The sequence below is a fragment of the Pogona vitticeps genome, chromosome 6 (genome assembly GCF_051106095.1).
Source record: "Pogona vitticeps strain Pit_001003342236 chromosome 6, PviZW2.1, whole genome shotgun sequence".
Lineage (NCBI taxonomy): Eukaryota > Metazoa > Chordata > Lepidosauria > Squamata > Agamidae > Pogona > Pogona vitticeps.
In genome coordinates, this window is record NC_135788.1 from 64,072,567 (window position 1) to 64,089,502 (window position 16,936).

Consider the following 16,936-nt stretch of genomic DNA (forward strand, 5'->3'; position numbering starts at 1 on the left):
ACCACCCTGCTTGTTTATATAATAAACTGCAGTGGTATTGTCTGATGCGACCTGGACCACCCAACCGCAGAGTAGGGTCTCAGAGGACCGAAAGGCCTTGGTGATTGCCAGGAGCTCCAGCACAATGATATGCAGGCCAGCTACTATCGTGGACCAGCAGCACAGGGCATAAACAAGCCCCCGCAGCCTGGTGGGCTGGCATCCACTACTGACTGAACCCATCGGGTCAAGAGACCAAAGGGTCTCCCTATCCGTAGGTTGGGGAGATCTCCACCAGTCCAGTTGTGCAGAGAGTTCCAGAGTCACATGGAGCAACGTGGATGGGTGGTCGCAAGAAATCTAAAAGAGTGAGAAAAACCATGCTTGAAGAGACTGCAACCTCAGTCGAGCATGCTGTCCCATAGCTCTGGTAGATGTCATCAGCCCCAGGAGTTGCTGGACCTGTAGGACAGGGAACCAAATGCCTGAAGAAAAGGAGCATAACAAATCATGCATTTTCACAGATTTGTTGTCAGGGAAAAGAAAGTCTGCTTCAAGAAAGCATCCAAAGTCGCATTAATACAATTTACACATTGTGTAGGTTGCAAAATTGACTTCTCTGTGTTGACCTTTAGTCCTGATGCTGACAAAAGAGACAGTGTCAAGGATGTGTGTTTACAAGCTTGTGACTTGGAGTTAGCGACCAGGAGCCAGTTATCCAAATATGGGTAAACAGTGATTCTCCCAACTGAAACCCTGAGAAAGCGTTGATAGTCTGGCCAGATGCCAGCATGAAAATGAGCATCTTACGGTAAACCAACTCCCTGGACATAACATGTGAATAACAGTGTCCAAGGAAGCCATACGGAATCTACGTAGAGTAATAAAAGAATTCAGGCCTCCAAAATCAAGGATGGGCCAGAGGCCTCCATCCTTTTTTGGTAGGTGGGGGTGACTATAACATGGCCTGTGACAGGGAGTACATCAAATTCAATGACATAGCTGGTAGCTATGATAGAGAGTACCGAAGTGTTAGATATGTAGGAATACCAATTGGAAAGATAAGGGGTCAAACAGACTGATTGGTCAATGACAGAGAAGTCAGGTGCAGTAAAGAGATCACTCAGTTTTGCAGTCCTGCCTGTGGTTCTGTTGGTCAGGGTGCTGCCTGCGAACATGTTTATGGGGTGGCAGCTGGTAACTTTGGGGTTGAGGGCTGTTCCATGCCAACCTCCAAAGAGGTTTTACCCCCAGTCAGGAGAATCACTGCAAACGGGGATGGCGACAGGAGCTGCAGGAGGTCCTTTCTTCTTCCAAGGGCAGGGCTACAGATGCCTAACTCACTGCAGACTTAACTCAGATGCTGTCCTCTTCTTTCTTGACATGAAGAGGAAGATTGCAAACAGGTGGATAGCTGTTGCTCTTGAGCCTGGGGGTAGCCTTGTTAAGAAGGTAAAATAGACCTTATTTCTTTAAGAGAAAAGCCCCGAGGGTTCCAAAGCTGGCTTCGTAAAGCCTTTACAAAGAATATCTAACGCTGGCTAGTGCTCTTTCCCCAGGCAGAAGAAACAACTTGTTACAGAAGAAAGAACAAGGGGAGGTCAAAGAAAGTAAAGGAATTGTTTTTTACTTGCAAAGTTCCGAATGAAGCTGCTGCTACACCGGCAGTCAAAAAAAGAACTGAGGCACTGGGTGCCACGGGCAGAGTTATACAGTGGTGCCTCGCATTACGACGTTAATTCATTCCACTGTAGAATGAAAACGTCGTAATGCAAAAATAAAAAACCCATTGAAATGCATTAAAACCCATTTAATGCATTCCAATGGGCCAAAAACTCACAGTCCAGCGAAGATCCTCCATAGGGTGGCCATTTTCAGTGGCTGTCTTGCGAGGACTCCGTCCCAGAAAACAGCGGGGAGCCATTTTATTTACCCGGTGGCCATTTTGAAACCGCCAATCAACTGTAGGAAAATTTTCGTTTTGCGAAGAATCGGTTCCCGAAGCAGGGAACCGATCATCGCAAAGTGAAAAAAGCCTATTCACACCATTGTTTTGCAATCGCAAAAATGTCGTAATGCGGTTTTGTCATAATGAGGGGCAATTGTAAAGCGGGGACGACTGTATAGCCAGGTGTAGGGGAGGTCCCAGCACTAAGTGCTTAAAGCTGTAAAAGTTTCCAAGGCTGCTTTGGTTGAGTGCAGATTAACCAATTAGTGTGAATTCACAGAGGACCACTCAAAGAACCAGAGTTACAGGTAAGTAACTTTTCTTTTTGCACTGCTATTGTGCAAAATCCTTTGTGGGGGAAGAATGAAACAAATCTGACCCATGGTTGATAGTGGGACTTGAAAGAAATTGTTGGAGATTTTTTTTTTTTTTTTTTGGCCTGGAGATATTAATTGCCGCTTGCTCTTCCCATAAATTGGGTGGAGAACTTTCAAAGTCCATTCGTGCACAGCTACAGTTCCAGTTCTCAGATAACATGTGTATCTAGCTCTGTGTAAAAGATAGCTGAACAATAATGACATGGACAGGGAACCAAACAGAAATCTCCAGAAGCCAAGTACCATCTGTTCATCAACTTCTGGGAGAGGTCATCTTGACAATCAAAAACTGCTGACATGCACTCTTTTTGTGTTTCTGTCCAACTAATATATATCCTTTTAGTACTGTGTTCCAAAAGATAATAGCCTATCTTTATAAGTGCTTCAAATCCCATTATGACACTCTTATTTTAACAATTCCATCTGAAATACACTTTGTGATATACACACAATTTTGTGAAATACATGCTCCTGAAAGAGAGGCACATTTGGAATTATTTTGTAAAAAATGCATTTAGCTTGGGAATTGAAATGATGACACTTTGGGGACAGAAACAAGGAAATCCACATTAATAATAAGAGCTAAAGCTATATTTCATGAGATGCACAGTATCAAGCAAGCATGTTTTTCTCTCCCACATGTCCTTATTTCCCCCCCTCTCATTTGGGTATTTATTTTATTTCCCTTCCATTATTCAATGCAACATGTGTTCTAAATTTAATGCAATGGCTTTAGATGGAGAGGGCAATTCTGGGAGGAATGGAAGGGAAGATCTGGCATAAGTAACCAGGGAAAGGGCAACGTGTTGCTGATTTTTCTTGAAGTAAATGTTTTTTACACTTTTTTGTCTCACTGAAATAAATTGAAAGGATCATGCCTATATCATCCAGAGATAGAGAACCCAATCCAGGGAGAATTAGGGGGTGCCCCTCTGGGTCCAGATCCAAAGTCACTCCAGAAGACCTTGATTTTGCAACCTACTGCTGGCTAGCACTGGTGGAAACACCAGCAACCATGAATTTATCCGGTGGAACTTTACACAAGTGTAACTAGCAGTGCTAGTACTACCACAAGACAGATTGCAATAGTTGCCTCAAGTGACTGAGCAATTGAAGTTCTAAATTCATTCCCTTCACCATCCAGAGAGGGGCCCATCGCTCTCCAGCAGCCATTTCCTTCTCCTCTAAGCTGTGTGTTGGAGAGGCTGTGTGGTGATCACCCTGGTTTGGCTCATGTAGGAGATTATTTGCATGTGCCAATGGGAGCTGTTGGGAGGTAGAGCCAGAGAAACCAGAAGGGAGGGATGAGTCAGAGAAGAGGAGTTTTAAGGAGTGAGTTGGTCAGTTAGGGAGTCTGAGTCAGAGATGGGAGTCTGAAGTAGAAGTTAGTCTGTGGGAGTTAGAGAGTGTGGTATAGTGGGGAGTTAAGGTAGGCAGTTAAGAGTGTGGAACTTACAGAAAGCTAAGAGAGTTAAGAGTGAAACAAGTTATTACTAATCTAATGAATACTTTAAAGTCTGTGACGAACCTGTTTAAGCAAACTGTAACCAATAAACCTGTACTGCGCAACTTTATATTCAGCTGGGACCTCAGTCTTTCTAATTAAAGGATGCTGATAGAGGTCAACTGGTGGCAGCAGAAAGGGGAGAACGTGTTGCGGGCCTCAGGCTAGTGAATAATCTGGGGACATGCAAGGGGCACGTCACAGGCTGCAACATCAACTGCACTTCTTCATCACCATCTTAGAACTGCAGAGCTAGAAAGGGCCCTAGGGACCATTGAGTCCACTTCTAAGTCCTTTACTGGTGCTTGCACTTATATCTTATCCTCTTCGTCTCTCCCCTTCCTTTTCTTCATTTTTGAGGGAAGGGGAGTGGAGGAGCCAACTTCAGTCTGCTAGCTTGGTTCTTTCTTATCATTTTTGCATTGTTAGAAATCTTTCTGGCCACCAGTGCAATGGCTGAAGGTGGGGGGGGGGGTGCTTCTGAAAACATCTTCTCTTTCACTACTGTTTGGTTTGGTATGGGGAAGACAAGCAGTTCTGCTACAATGGGGACAATGGCCACTGCACAAGTGGGGCCACTGCCCTACCATATTCTGAACTAGTGTATTCTATGCTCTGGTTGAAAGCAGAGGAAGCACAAGCAGTGAACACTCCAGCTTTGGAAACAGAGAGAGCTACCAGAGGGAGACCCATAATTTTTCAGAGTTCTTACAATTTGTGTAAGGAATTTGTTGTTTACAAATTCTAATCTGATGTTATGTGATCTGATCTCCCTTCTTTTACACAAATGCTCAGTAATTGTCGTTCATACTTGCCCAAATATTACAATGCATTTTCCTGTCAAAAAGTGCCAATATGAGTTTTAAAATGCTACTTCATAATAAAATGCATTTCCAACTGTGTTAGTTAAAATATGCTTAGAAAAAGAATGATTTGGGAGCACATATATGGAAAAAATTATATTCCATATGCATTTATACACCAATCCTCACACAATTTGTTTTTGTTTTATGTGGCAATAGGACAAGATGAGCTTGTGAGTGACCACATGCAAAGCTTAACACAGATTGGATCTAAATACCTATTAACACCAGGAATGCATTATCCAAACATTTTGCTTTGGCTTGGTTAAACAGTCTTTGGATCCCCCATATTCTTTGGGGGGGATTTGGAGGGGAAGCAGATCTCTGAAATGAGAAAACAGTTCATTCCACACAGAGCAGAGATTTGGTTGTTGTATGAGAATGCAAGAAATGCCTTGCTCCATCCAGAGCAAGGTTCACCCAGTCCAGCTTTCTAACACTGGACATTTAGATGCCTCTGGAGTTGGGGGGCATAACATTGATCAGCCTTCTGCTGTTCTTTCCTCCCAGAAAATGTGGGTATTTATACAGCTTGTTCTCTTTGAGCCCCTCTCCACAGCTGCTGCATTGGCAACATATATTCAGCTTGTCAGGAGAGGAAGCCATTGCCTTCTCAACAGCACGTTTGAGTGCAGCTGCGCCTCACAGAGCCAAGAAAATGCAAGAATGGGAAGCAACCTTCCTTGCCAAAGCAGGTTGCTAAGAAAGCAGGCTGCTGGATCTTCTTATGCAAGCATACTCAGAAACTCTGGACAGCAAGGAAAATCAGAACAAACATGTTCCCTTGTGCCCAGGGAAGAAGACGCTAGAGCTTATAAAATTAGTCGTAGTAAGTAATTAGTTACACATAAAGCTCCCAGACAGTGGAAAATGGCTGTTAAAAATTTTTTGAAGGAATTCTGTCATTTTCTCTTCCTTAAAAATAAGAAGTGTCAGGTTATTCTAGAAGAAAAAGCTGTTGACCTTCTCCTTGCTGCTGTGGCTAAACACAATAAAAAGCAACAGACCTCCAGTGCTGTTTTCATTCCAGAGGCTGCACTAATCAAAGACAAAAATAAGACATACCCCAATTGTTCTCAACCCTCCCCGTGAAGGCTTTAAAGTCTATAAATGCAGACTTCCACAGCAGACCCAAATATCTACCCCTTGCCTTATATTGGTTCAAGTCCCACATGCTATATGTGGGACTAAAAAAGATTACACACAATGTTTGTTATTACTGTTTATCACAATAAAACACATGATTTTTACTATTTAAGTACTGGTAGGGCCTGTCCTACTGTTAGGCAAAGTGAATTGGCTACTGTGACGATCACCCATATCACTCATGCTATTCATATTCATGAGCTGATTTGCATGAACCTATAAGAGGACTGGAGAGGTGGTGTCAACAACTACATGAGGTTTGGCCGAAGAAGGAGGAGGAGAGATAGGACTGGTTAGTCAGAGAGAGGGGGGGGGGAACAGATACTGAGAGATAGGTTAGGAAATTAGGTAGAGAAAATGGTAATGATATAGCAAGACAAAAGAAGTATGTACTGAGAGAACTGTTGATTATTTGCTTGTGTATAGTGTTTATCTGAGAAACTTCTGTTATTATTCAATCTGCTTCACTTCAATAAATAAGTTCTTGTTTCTGTTCACGAGTCAAGTGTTCAGACAAATGTAATTTATATTGTAATCCACTGGTGGCAGCGAGAGGAAAACATGATGTGAGCCTTTGTGAGGGAAAGACACGCAGGGACCACAAGGGTAAACGCCACAGCTACCTTAGGTTAAGGTCGGGGAACAGTAATGAAGTATTAGAGAACTAACCTGACCATGCATACCCTATGGTTTGCTCTGTGCAGTCTACCCTGACTTGCTGCTGTCAGTTGTGACAGAAGATACTATCCCACCACAGTATTGAGGTAAGATTACAACTGTTAGCCTGGTTAGTTTTTATTATTAATAATAATAATAAACACTAGAGATACAATTTTGTCCTGTGCCTCAGGCAGCAAAATGGCATCAGCTGGACTTCTGGAAAAATAGGGGTATGGAGCCTCAGTTTTAAATAAATAAAGTCCATCAGTGTAGTTCCACTCATAAGGGTACTCTTGGTTTTCCCTGCCAGACCCCTAAAATCTGGTCTACAGTGGTGAGTGATAAGCATAACAAATGGTTCAAGGGATTATGAATAAGCAGAGGAGACAAGAAAAATATATATTTCCACCTCTTCTGTTTGCAGAAAAAATCTGCAGGGTCTAATGAGAGACTGATTATACCAATGGTTGCAATAAGTATAAGATGGAAAGGGCAGCCAGTCTTGATATCCAATCTTCCCTCCTGCCACTTCCTATTCCAAATGTGGCACTTCTATACAGTACAGCACTCTTTCACATTTTAATCAGACCACTCGTTCATACATTGCACATCTTATCCAAGTTAAAGACCAAGATTTTAGGGAAGGTCACTTATCTTCTCCTCTTTTCACTCCTATTTGTGGCCTAATATTATTCACATGGTGGCCTACTTATAACTTTAATACATAAGTTGTACATTTCAGCACACACCATAATTTAGATGTTGTCAAACAACCACGAACAGGCTAAGTTCAGGACCAGTGACCCAGTAAAGTATCAGAACAGTCTGAATCCACACTGAAAAAAGGCCAGGCACAATTAATTTCTAAAGTATGTTGTACTGTCCCCTTCATGGATTGCTGCCTTGTCATGGTGAAGGGGCTTGAGTAATTCAGAGAAGCTATGGGCTATGCCGTGCAGGGACACCCAAGACGGATAAGTCATAGTGGAGAGTTCTGACTAAACGTGATCCACCTGGAGCAGGAACTGGCAAGCCACTCCAGTATCTTTGCAAAGGAAACTCCATTGAGAGAAAATAAAAGGCTAAAAGATATGATGCTGGAAGATGAGCCCCTCAGGTTGGAAGGCATCCAACATATTACTGAGGAACAGCGTTTGAATGAGGGAAGCGCAAAAAATGGTCTGAAGCTAAAAAAAAAAAAAAACCAAGATCATGGCCACTGGCCCCATCACCTCCTGGCAAATAGAAGGGGGAGATACGGAGGTAATGACAGATTTTAGTTAGGTTAAAATTGAAGAATTGATGTTTTTGAATTGTGGTGCTGGAGGAGACTCTTGAGAGTTGCCTGGACTGCAAGGAGAACAAACCTATCCATTTTGCAGGAAATCAACCCTGAGTGCTCACTGGAAGGACAGATACTGAAGTTGAGGCTCCAATACTTTGGCCATCTCATGAGAAGAGAAGACTTCCTTGAATAGACCCTGATATTGGGAAAGTGTGAAGGCAAGAGGAGAAGGGGGCGACAGAGGATGAGATGGTTGGACAGTGTCATCGAAGCAACCAAACCCCGGGAAGTAGTGGAAGACAGGAGGGCCTGCCATGTTCTGGTCCATGGGGTCATGAAGAGTCGGACATGACTTAATGACTAAACAACAACATGTTGTTGTGTGGGTGCTCTGAAAGCTAACCAGACATACAAAAGTAGAAATGGATTTCACTGGGCTCTCTCCCAGGGTTTTGTTTCCAAATAGACACCTTCCGTTTGACATGTTATTTTTTTTAACCAATAACGCCCAGAACAGGACACAATATCCCCATTAACATTCTATTTGTTCTTCAATATATCTACATTCAGTTTGTGCTTGTTAAACATCGTGTTACATGGGCTGCTTAAAATCATTTGGTTTTGCTTCTTGGTGTCTTCTTAGTTGTCCCTTCAAAATCTATATCTTTTAAGCATTTGAACCAATCATTTGTGTATTTTAGCATACAATATTGGCTAATATAATACAATGGACCCTCTACTTACGGAATTAATCTGTATTGGAACGGTGGCTGCAGGTCGAAAAGTCTGTAGGTCACCTACAATGCATTGAAACCCGATTAATCCGTAACCAGCCGTTTTTGTTCCGTTTGTGTTCCATTTTGGTTTTTTTCCCAGTCTGTAGGTCGATTCTCTGGCTGCAAGTCGAACCTAAATTTTGTGGCCAGAGAAGTCTGTAACTCGAAAAGTCTGTAAGTGGAGCCGTCTGTAAGTCGAGGGTCCACTGTAATATTGCTCTCATATATAATAATATTGCTCTCATAGTATACAATGTTCCCAAAATCATCTAAAAATATTCCTAATAAAAGCAATTCTGGGTTCCAATCTATCTAATTTTGAGGCAATTTAACCTATAAGCTTTGTATTTTATACCAATAATAACTAAATAGGTTCCTAACAGATAATAAATATTATCTAAAGCATTTTATATTGATTTCCTTTATATAATTGTTTAGCCATTTCTATCTTCACATTTTCTTTCATGTCTATATCAATATCATATCTAAGTTAATTAAGTACTATTTGGTTTACCTCTTTCTTATGCCTATCTTCAATCTACCTTAAGAACCACAATGTTATGCCTTTACCCTGATTAGTGATCACTTATTTCAGTTTGCTTCCCTTTTCTAATATATAAGATATATAGAGATAAAGAAGATCAATCTATTAAAGTGGACCTATGGAAGCAAGTATTGATGGAATTGGACTGATTACTTTAAGCAACTGGATAATTTCCACTTGGAATACAATTATTTGCTATCTAGGACATATTGCTACAACAAGGAAAATTTGGGGATGAAATGAAATCAAGCAATTTTAGAAATTGTGAGATCCCACAACGAAGAAGCAAAATTATTCAATAAACAGCTAAGGAGGGATATAATCAGCAGGAAATGGAATAATGAACAAGGAAATGAGAGGGTGGAGGATGATGTATGCCAATCAAAGGAGGGGCTGGAGGAGATCAGAGGAGAAAATTTAGGAGATCTAATTCTAACCCGAGGAGAGTTTTAGGGTGGTAAGGGGAGATAAGGGTAGAGAACCAGCAGATTTGACTAAAAATAGCCTGGAAGATATATTGGAGATAGATCAAATGCATAAAATGATCTCAGATGATACAAGGGACTGCAGAATTTTTAGAGAGATAGGAATAAGGATGGGGAAAAGACAAATAAGAGAAGAAGTTGCTTAGAAGATGTAAAGGGGAAAAAATATTAAGGTGGCTTCAATGTTGAAAGCATGTATACACCTAACTTCTGGAATTGTAAGTCGACACAAATATTCCAAGTGAGGTCTGATCAAAGCCAAGAAGAGTGGCACTATTACTTTCGTTGAATGCTTTTGCATCCACTTTTCCATTTTTCTCCTGTAGCACAGCAGTGATGAATTAGGAAGTTTTCTTCTCCCTTTTAAAATTAGCCACAGTTTAATGTGTCATCTGAATCCTAAACTGTAATCAATCTAACCAGTCTTATCCAATAAAACAAGCCAGCTTCATAAACTCATTAAGGTGTCCCCATCCCCCATTATATTTGTACAGATGAGTGCTACTGCCATGGGAACGGTTAAGGGAAAGTTATTTTTAATGCTTCACAGAAATAAACATCTGCACCTCACCAAATAAAATCTCTGAAAAAATCAAAGAAACATCCAATCTAGCTATTGACATTAGAGTAAACAACATCTACAGGTTTATTATGCATACTTTGAGCCAACAAACTGGGCTGATGACTTCCTTTTGCAGGTGTATCTTCTTCATTTCCTCTCACATACTTCCCCTGCAGGTTTTAACATGAAGACCAGTGATGGGTGCTTCACGTAAGGATTTCCTAAGATTACTAAATACATTGCCCTAATCTTTCACTGCTTTAGCTGACAAATTTAATAAACTAGAGGATACAGAACTCCGTAATTCTGTTGGGACTTCTCTCTCTCTCTCTCTTTCTGTTTATTGACTTTGCCTAACAATCTTTACACAGCAACATTTCAGAGACATGTTCAAGTGCTATAAAGCTAATCTTTAGCAATTTCCTCTTTTCCCAAATACCTCAAATATCTTAGGAGTAGGGAGGAGTTTCAGATATCAGAAGAGAATTGCATTTCTTGTATCTTGGACATTCTTGAGGAAATGCATTTTAATGCAGCCACAGATGAAGAAGAAAAAACAAACTAAATGTTTACAAGAGCTTTGTTTGACTTACCTCTAATTACATTGACTTGTAATTATAGTCAGGGAAAGATTAAGTAGAGGGAGATCTGGTTCCTATTTCCATTTTGCTACAGATTTGTTTGTCACCTTAAGCAAATCAAGTCAGGTCTAATTTTTAGTGGCGTTGAACATTTGCTATTGCCAAGCAGTCTATGGATGATAAATGGCATGCAGAAAACAAGTGGGATTTGCTACATAGTGCTACAGTATCTATTCCACGGCACTCTCCTCACCATCACCATTTTTCCCAGCAGTCCGCCAGAAATCAGATTGAGCAAGCTCAGTCTTCACTAGGCTCAATCCTGCTTTGCTGCTCTATTCTTTTTTTTAATCCCTCTTCACACCTTGGGGTTCTTCCAAGCTTGCTAATATCTTTCACTTGCTTACTGATGATGCCATTTTGAGTTTATAAGCAATGTGCTCATCATAGCCTAACTATCAAAAATAGAGATTTGCAGCAATCTGTTTTCATCACACTCCCTTCCATCACACATCACTTACTTTTACAACTGGCATCACAATATTTATCCCCATTGTGTGCTGTTCCCATCCCCTATGTATGCTATTCATCTTTGTGCATTTGAGGACCCTCACTGCTCTTTCAGCATTGCCAGACTTGAAGTGGGGACCTCTCTCTCAAGGTTTTATTAAAGAAAACGCCCTCATCCCCAGTTCCCACCACCCAGCTGGGTTTTTGTTTTGTTTTGTTTTGTTTTGTTTTTGCACTGCAATGTGGGTGCACATAGTCTCCCATATCTTTCCTAGTAAGATATATATACTCTCTGCCTTCATTTAACTGAATAGGTAATACATAAACTGGGTGTGAACAGATGGATGCTGGCTTGGGCCAGCAAATGCTGGGGCTTTTCCATGTCAGGTCAGTTCATTCTGTTAAAATGTTATAACACTAAAATGATATATTTTAAAATTGTATGTTACACTGCCTCGCATTGACCACCAACTCCAATGCAAACCAGAAGTAGGATGTGAGATGTTTCAATTAGGAACAGGCACAGAAAAGGAAACAGTCACCAACTTACGACAATGATGATGGTGGCCATGACCAACACAGTCGCACCTCCCACTTACTGTTGAAGAATGAGGGACTGAATGTATGGGTTCAAACCAGATTTCTGTGCTATCCTTTTCCTTTTTTGCTCCTTTTACTCCACTTGAAAAGTGATAAGAGAACAACAGGCAATAATTGCTCCTGTGATTAATGATGAATTTGTGTACCTTGGCTCAACAATCTCTGACACTCTGTCCCTAGATGCCGAGCTGGATAAACGCATTGGCAAAGAAGCTACCATGTTCTCTAGACTCACAAAGAGTGTGTGGCTCAATAAGAAGCTGACGGCATATATCAAGATTCAAGTCTATAGAGCCTGGGTCCTGAGCACACTCCTATACTGTTCCATATGCATTGCCTCCAACGCATTTTTGGTATCACCTGGCAGGACAAAGTTCCAAATAGAGTAGTCCTAGAATGAGCTGGAATTTTTAAGCATGTATACATTACTGAAACAGTGATGTCTACGTTGGCTCGGGCATGTTGTGAGAATGGCTGATGGTCAGATTCCAAAAGATCTCCTGTATGGAGAATTAGTGCAGGGAAATCGCCCCAGAGGGAGACCACAGCTGTGATACAAGGATATCTGCAAGTGGGATCTGAAGGCCTTAGGAATGGACCTCAACAGATGGGAAACCCTGACTTCTGAGCGTTCAGCCTGGAGGCAGCCATTGCATCATGGCCTCTCCCAATTTGAAGAGACCATTGTCCAGCAGGCTGAGGCAAAGAGGCAGTCACAAAAGCAACAAAATCAGGGAGCTGGACAGGGGACATATTGTATTTGTCTTCAGTGTGGAAGGGATTGTCACTCTCAAATTGGCCTTCTCAGCCACACTAGATGCTGTTCTAAGTCCTCCATACAGAGCACATTACCATAGTCTTTCGAGACTGGATGCCTAACTAGCTAACTATCTATCTAGATTAATGATAGTATTCCTCATTTAAATCTTGAAAACAATAGCAAAATATAATGGCACCATTCAATCGAAGCAACCAGAATAAAATGCATGGGTCAGTTCCCTCGTAGAAGATATGATGGGTACAATTGCAAAAATTCACTAATAAGAGCGAAGAACTACTGAATTTATATATAACTTCATCTCTACTCTTTTCAGGAATTTTCCTCCCTTAATTTGTGAATAGTCACATTTCAGTTGGAATAGCTTAAATAAATTCTCTTAAATATATATTCTCTCTCTCTCTCTCTCTCTCTCTCTCTCTCTGTCTCTCTCTCTCTCTCTCACACACACACACACACACACACACACACACACACACACACACACACACACACATCATTTCTAATGTTATTTGGCCAGTAATTAACATATTTGTATTTTTTTTAAAAAAAACCCACCTCATATTGTTTACAGCTGCAGGAAAAAGAAAAACAGTAATTTTCTATATGTCAAGGCCATTCAAAAACAATTCTTTGGAGGAGAGGAAGTTTTAAAAAAAAATGAAACATCACCACCACCACACAGAATCATAAACAGATTAGGATTGTTTAAATAGCTGTGTTGAGAAAGAATTGGATTCAAGAATACCATTTAAAAGGGGCAGGAGGCAACTTGCATTTTCAGCATTTTCAGTCTTGAATATCTCCAACAGCACATGCTCTGACTGTATTTGAAATGGCACCCATTGTACTACCTTGGGATTTTCACACAACATTAAATTTCCAGAGTTAAATTACAGTTTGTTCAAGGGTTCTTAGCTGCCATTACTAGAAAGGAAGAAGCAGCCTCAGTTGGACAGGAAACTATTGAAACAGATTAGACTGTTCTTTCTGTACAAATGACTATTTGGTAGGAAATTTCACCAATAAAAGTAGACATGGTCTAGAGGGGCGGAGTAAAAATCCAATAAATAAAAATAAATAAAAAATAAAAGTTCCTTTCTATAAAGCAAAAGAAATGGATAGATTCAGGGCCGTTGAGGACAGGACATTTTGGAGATCCCTCATTCATAAAGTTGTCATAAGCTGGAGGCAACCTGGCAGCATGTAACAACAACTTGTAGTTGTGACTTACTCTTGGATTTCAGCTATTTCATTGTCAATCTAGAAAATGTATTCACGAAGGCTTTCACGGCTGGGATCTAATGGTTGTTGTGGGTTTTTCGGGCTTCTTGGCCGTGTTCTGAAAGTGGTTCTTCCTATCGTTTCGCCAGTCTCTGTGGCTGGCATCTTCACAGGACAGCAAACTGTCCTCTGAAGATGCCAGCCACAGAGACTGGCAAAACGTTAGGAAGAACCACTTTCAGAACACGGCCAAGAAGCCCGAAAAACCCACAACAACCAATCTAGAAAATGCTTCCTTCACCCATACATGCAAGTAATATAGAAGGTTCCAGAAATACACTATGATCATGCTCACAAATCTTTGTGTTGCCAAACAAGACCATGTAATGTAAATAAAATCTCACATGAAGGAGAGCAAGCAGACTGGGACATTCCAAAATTTTGTACTACATAAGTAACAGAGAAGAATGATGTTAGAAGTGAATAAATGAGTAAATGAAGAGTGCAGGAAGCTAAAATCTATTCCAGTTCTATTTGCTTTGTTAATTTATCAGATGAATTCTACCTCATCTTCCCATTCTGAAAATTACACAATTCACTGTTGCTTTGTTTAATGCCATGCGTGCCACTGGTAAGTGTTTCCGCAAAGTGCTTAGAACTATTGTAGTTTTTGTTTTCAAAAAGCAAAATGCCCTGAACTTCAAGTCCTGCCAAGTTTTCCTCCCTGCCAAGTCCTATTAGCATAAACGAATGGTTTATTTTAAGAAATGTCTGATAAATTACTTTGCACAATCAGTAATGAGGGTACTGTCTGCAAAGGAGAATAATTTCCAACATTTACTTGGCACCACTGTGCAGTTTAAACTAACTCATAAGCATATTGTGTGGACTTGCTCTTGCTTCATTCTACAAATCTGCCTGATCTTTTTGGACAAAAAAATAAAAATGTCTTTTTAAAAAAAAAAAAGACAACCCTATTTGGAATTTTTTTTTTTTGCTTCTTTCTCAAAATAGGCTTTCACAGACAACAGTTCATACATATTCCATGAGAGATGGAAGGCAAGCCAGAGAAGGGAAATCTATTATCCAGTACAGGTCTAGCCCTACTGTTAAGAAGAATGCACTAAACTGCTTCAGAGAACAATCTCTCTGAGGCAGCAGATTTTGGAGAAGGTCACATTCAGTTTGCGCTGCTTCAGTGAAGGGGCAGTCTTCACCCCAATTGGCAAGGATTTTAAAGAACACATAGCTCAGGATCCATGTGAGTCCGTGCATCATATGTCCCACCAGAGGCCTTGTTCAGTATGTTTCCTTGACAGCTATGTAACTGCATTCCTTAAAGCAATCACATTTGCACAGACTGCACTAATAACCAGAATTCAAAATGTCCAAGCAACACAATATTTGCCATGTGAGCCCTGGGAAAATGCAACTCTAGTGATGAAGGAAGAATTTTGAACTCTTGCAGAAAAGGCACAAGTACACTGTTACAGAGGTGCCTCAACTTATGAATGCCTCTACCTACGAACATTTCAACTTACGAACAGCTCAGGTCACAAAATTTTCCTTCGACTTGCGACCGGAGCTTCAACTTACGAACAGAAAACAACCGCGGGGAAGGTGGGGAAATTGGGAAATCTGAACTTTTAGTTAACCATTGGCCAGTGAAGAGGCTGCTTGTCTACTACCTCGCTCGCCCCGCGGTTAGAGAGTGTGGATACGGAGAGAGATTTCAGACTGCCTGGTACTGCCTGGTACTGTACTGTATGTACTTGTATTTTTATTTTGGCTTTCTTTTTAATTTTTGATTTCTGGATTTGGGCTAGGTGGGAGTGTTATGTTTCTGTGCTCTGATGGGTCTTGCAGACCCTTTCTGCAAGGGTCTGTGCTGGCTGGTGTGCTCTAAAATGGATTTTAGTATTTTGGTTTTAAAATCAGAAATTTTTTTGCAAGGGTCTGTGCTGGCTGGTGTACTCTAAAATGGAGTTTGGTTGCTTGGTTTGATTTAAAATGTGTTGGTGTAAAATATGTGGGGTTAAAATGTGCGGGTTTAGCATGTGTGGATTTAAAATGTGTTTTAGACTCCAAACTCTCTTCCCCCTCCCATTGTCTTTTTTCTGTCTTCTCTCTTTTTGTCCTTAAAAGCACAAACCTTTGTCTGAGGGGTCTATGTGCCCCAGTTACAGTATGACCTTCTTTCTTTCCTCTTTCCCCCATTGTTCCTTTCCTCCCTCCTTTCCTGCCCTTTTTTTAACCCAAGTCATTTAAGGTTAAAAAAAATCTCCCCCTAGTGGTAGAGGACAGATTAACTGGCACCTCTACATACAAACAAAAAACAGCTGGAACGTTTTAATCGGAATTCAATGCATTTTAATGGAAAATGCTGACTCGACTTAAGAATATTTCAACTTATTCCATCTGGGATGGAATACGTTCATAAGTCGAGGTGCCACTGTACAGCACAGTCCAGATAAAGCTAAGCCATAAATCCCACTGAATTCGATGGGGCCTCAAGCCCCTTCATAACTTTCTCCACTGAAATCACGAGATCTTAGAAGTAATGTTTTAAGCATGGTTGGATTGTACCACTGAATGAGGAAGAAGGGGAAAGGACCTGGAAAGGATCTCTAAGATTAAACTGTTTTTCTCACAGACTTAAAAAAAAAGAATTATGGTATAAATCAACAAGGATTTTTAAAAATAATTTTGTATTAAATTTAAATGTTACAAAGTGGGAGAGCACTCCTGGCAAGCAAGTGATATATCCTTCATATCACTTTAGGGCAAACCTGTGTTTTATGCCAATATATTTCTATCACAACATTTCAAAATTGCTGTATTTAGAAGAATTAGGAAATCCTAGACTGGTGGAATAAGCCAGGACATAATCAAAACTCATTAATCTCTCAAAGATTGTTTGAATAGCACATAAATTGCATCCATATACTCCAAAATGTTGTTGTTTAGTCATTAAATCATGTCCAACTCTTCGTGACCCCATGGACCAGACCACGCCAGGCCCTCCTGTCTTCCACTGCCTCCTGGAGTTGGGTTAAATTCATGTTGGTTGCTTCGATGATATTGTCCAACCATCTTGTCCTCTGTCACCCCTTC

At 40.7% G+C, this 16,936-nt stretch overlaps 1 protein-coding gene and 1 long non-coding RNA gene across 5 annotated transcripts in view; one reads left to right on the top strand and one right to left on the bottom strand.

The window, feature by feature from the left end:
• Nucleotides 1-16,936, bottom strand: part of SUGCT (succinyl-CoA:glutarate-CoA transferase) — a 506,744-nt gene that overhangs the window by 18,155 nt on the left and 471,653 nt on the right. The gene's annotated exons all lie outside the window — the stretch shown is intronic.
• LOC140708026 (uncharacterized) overlaps nucleotides 5,950-16,936 on the top strand; it is a 33,164-nt gene continuing 22,177 nt past the window's right edge. The window contains exon 1 of the long non-coding RNA XR_012088152.2: nucleotides 5,950-15,586. This is a non-coding gene — a long non-coding RNA (uncharacterized LOC140708026). The remainder of the gene's footprint in view (nucleotides 15,587-16,936) is intronic.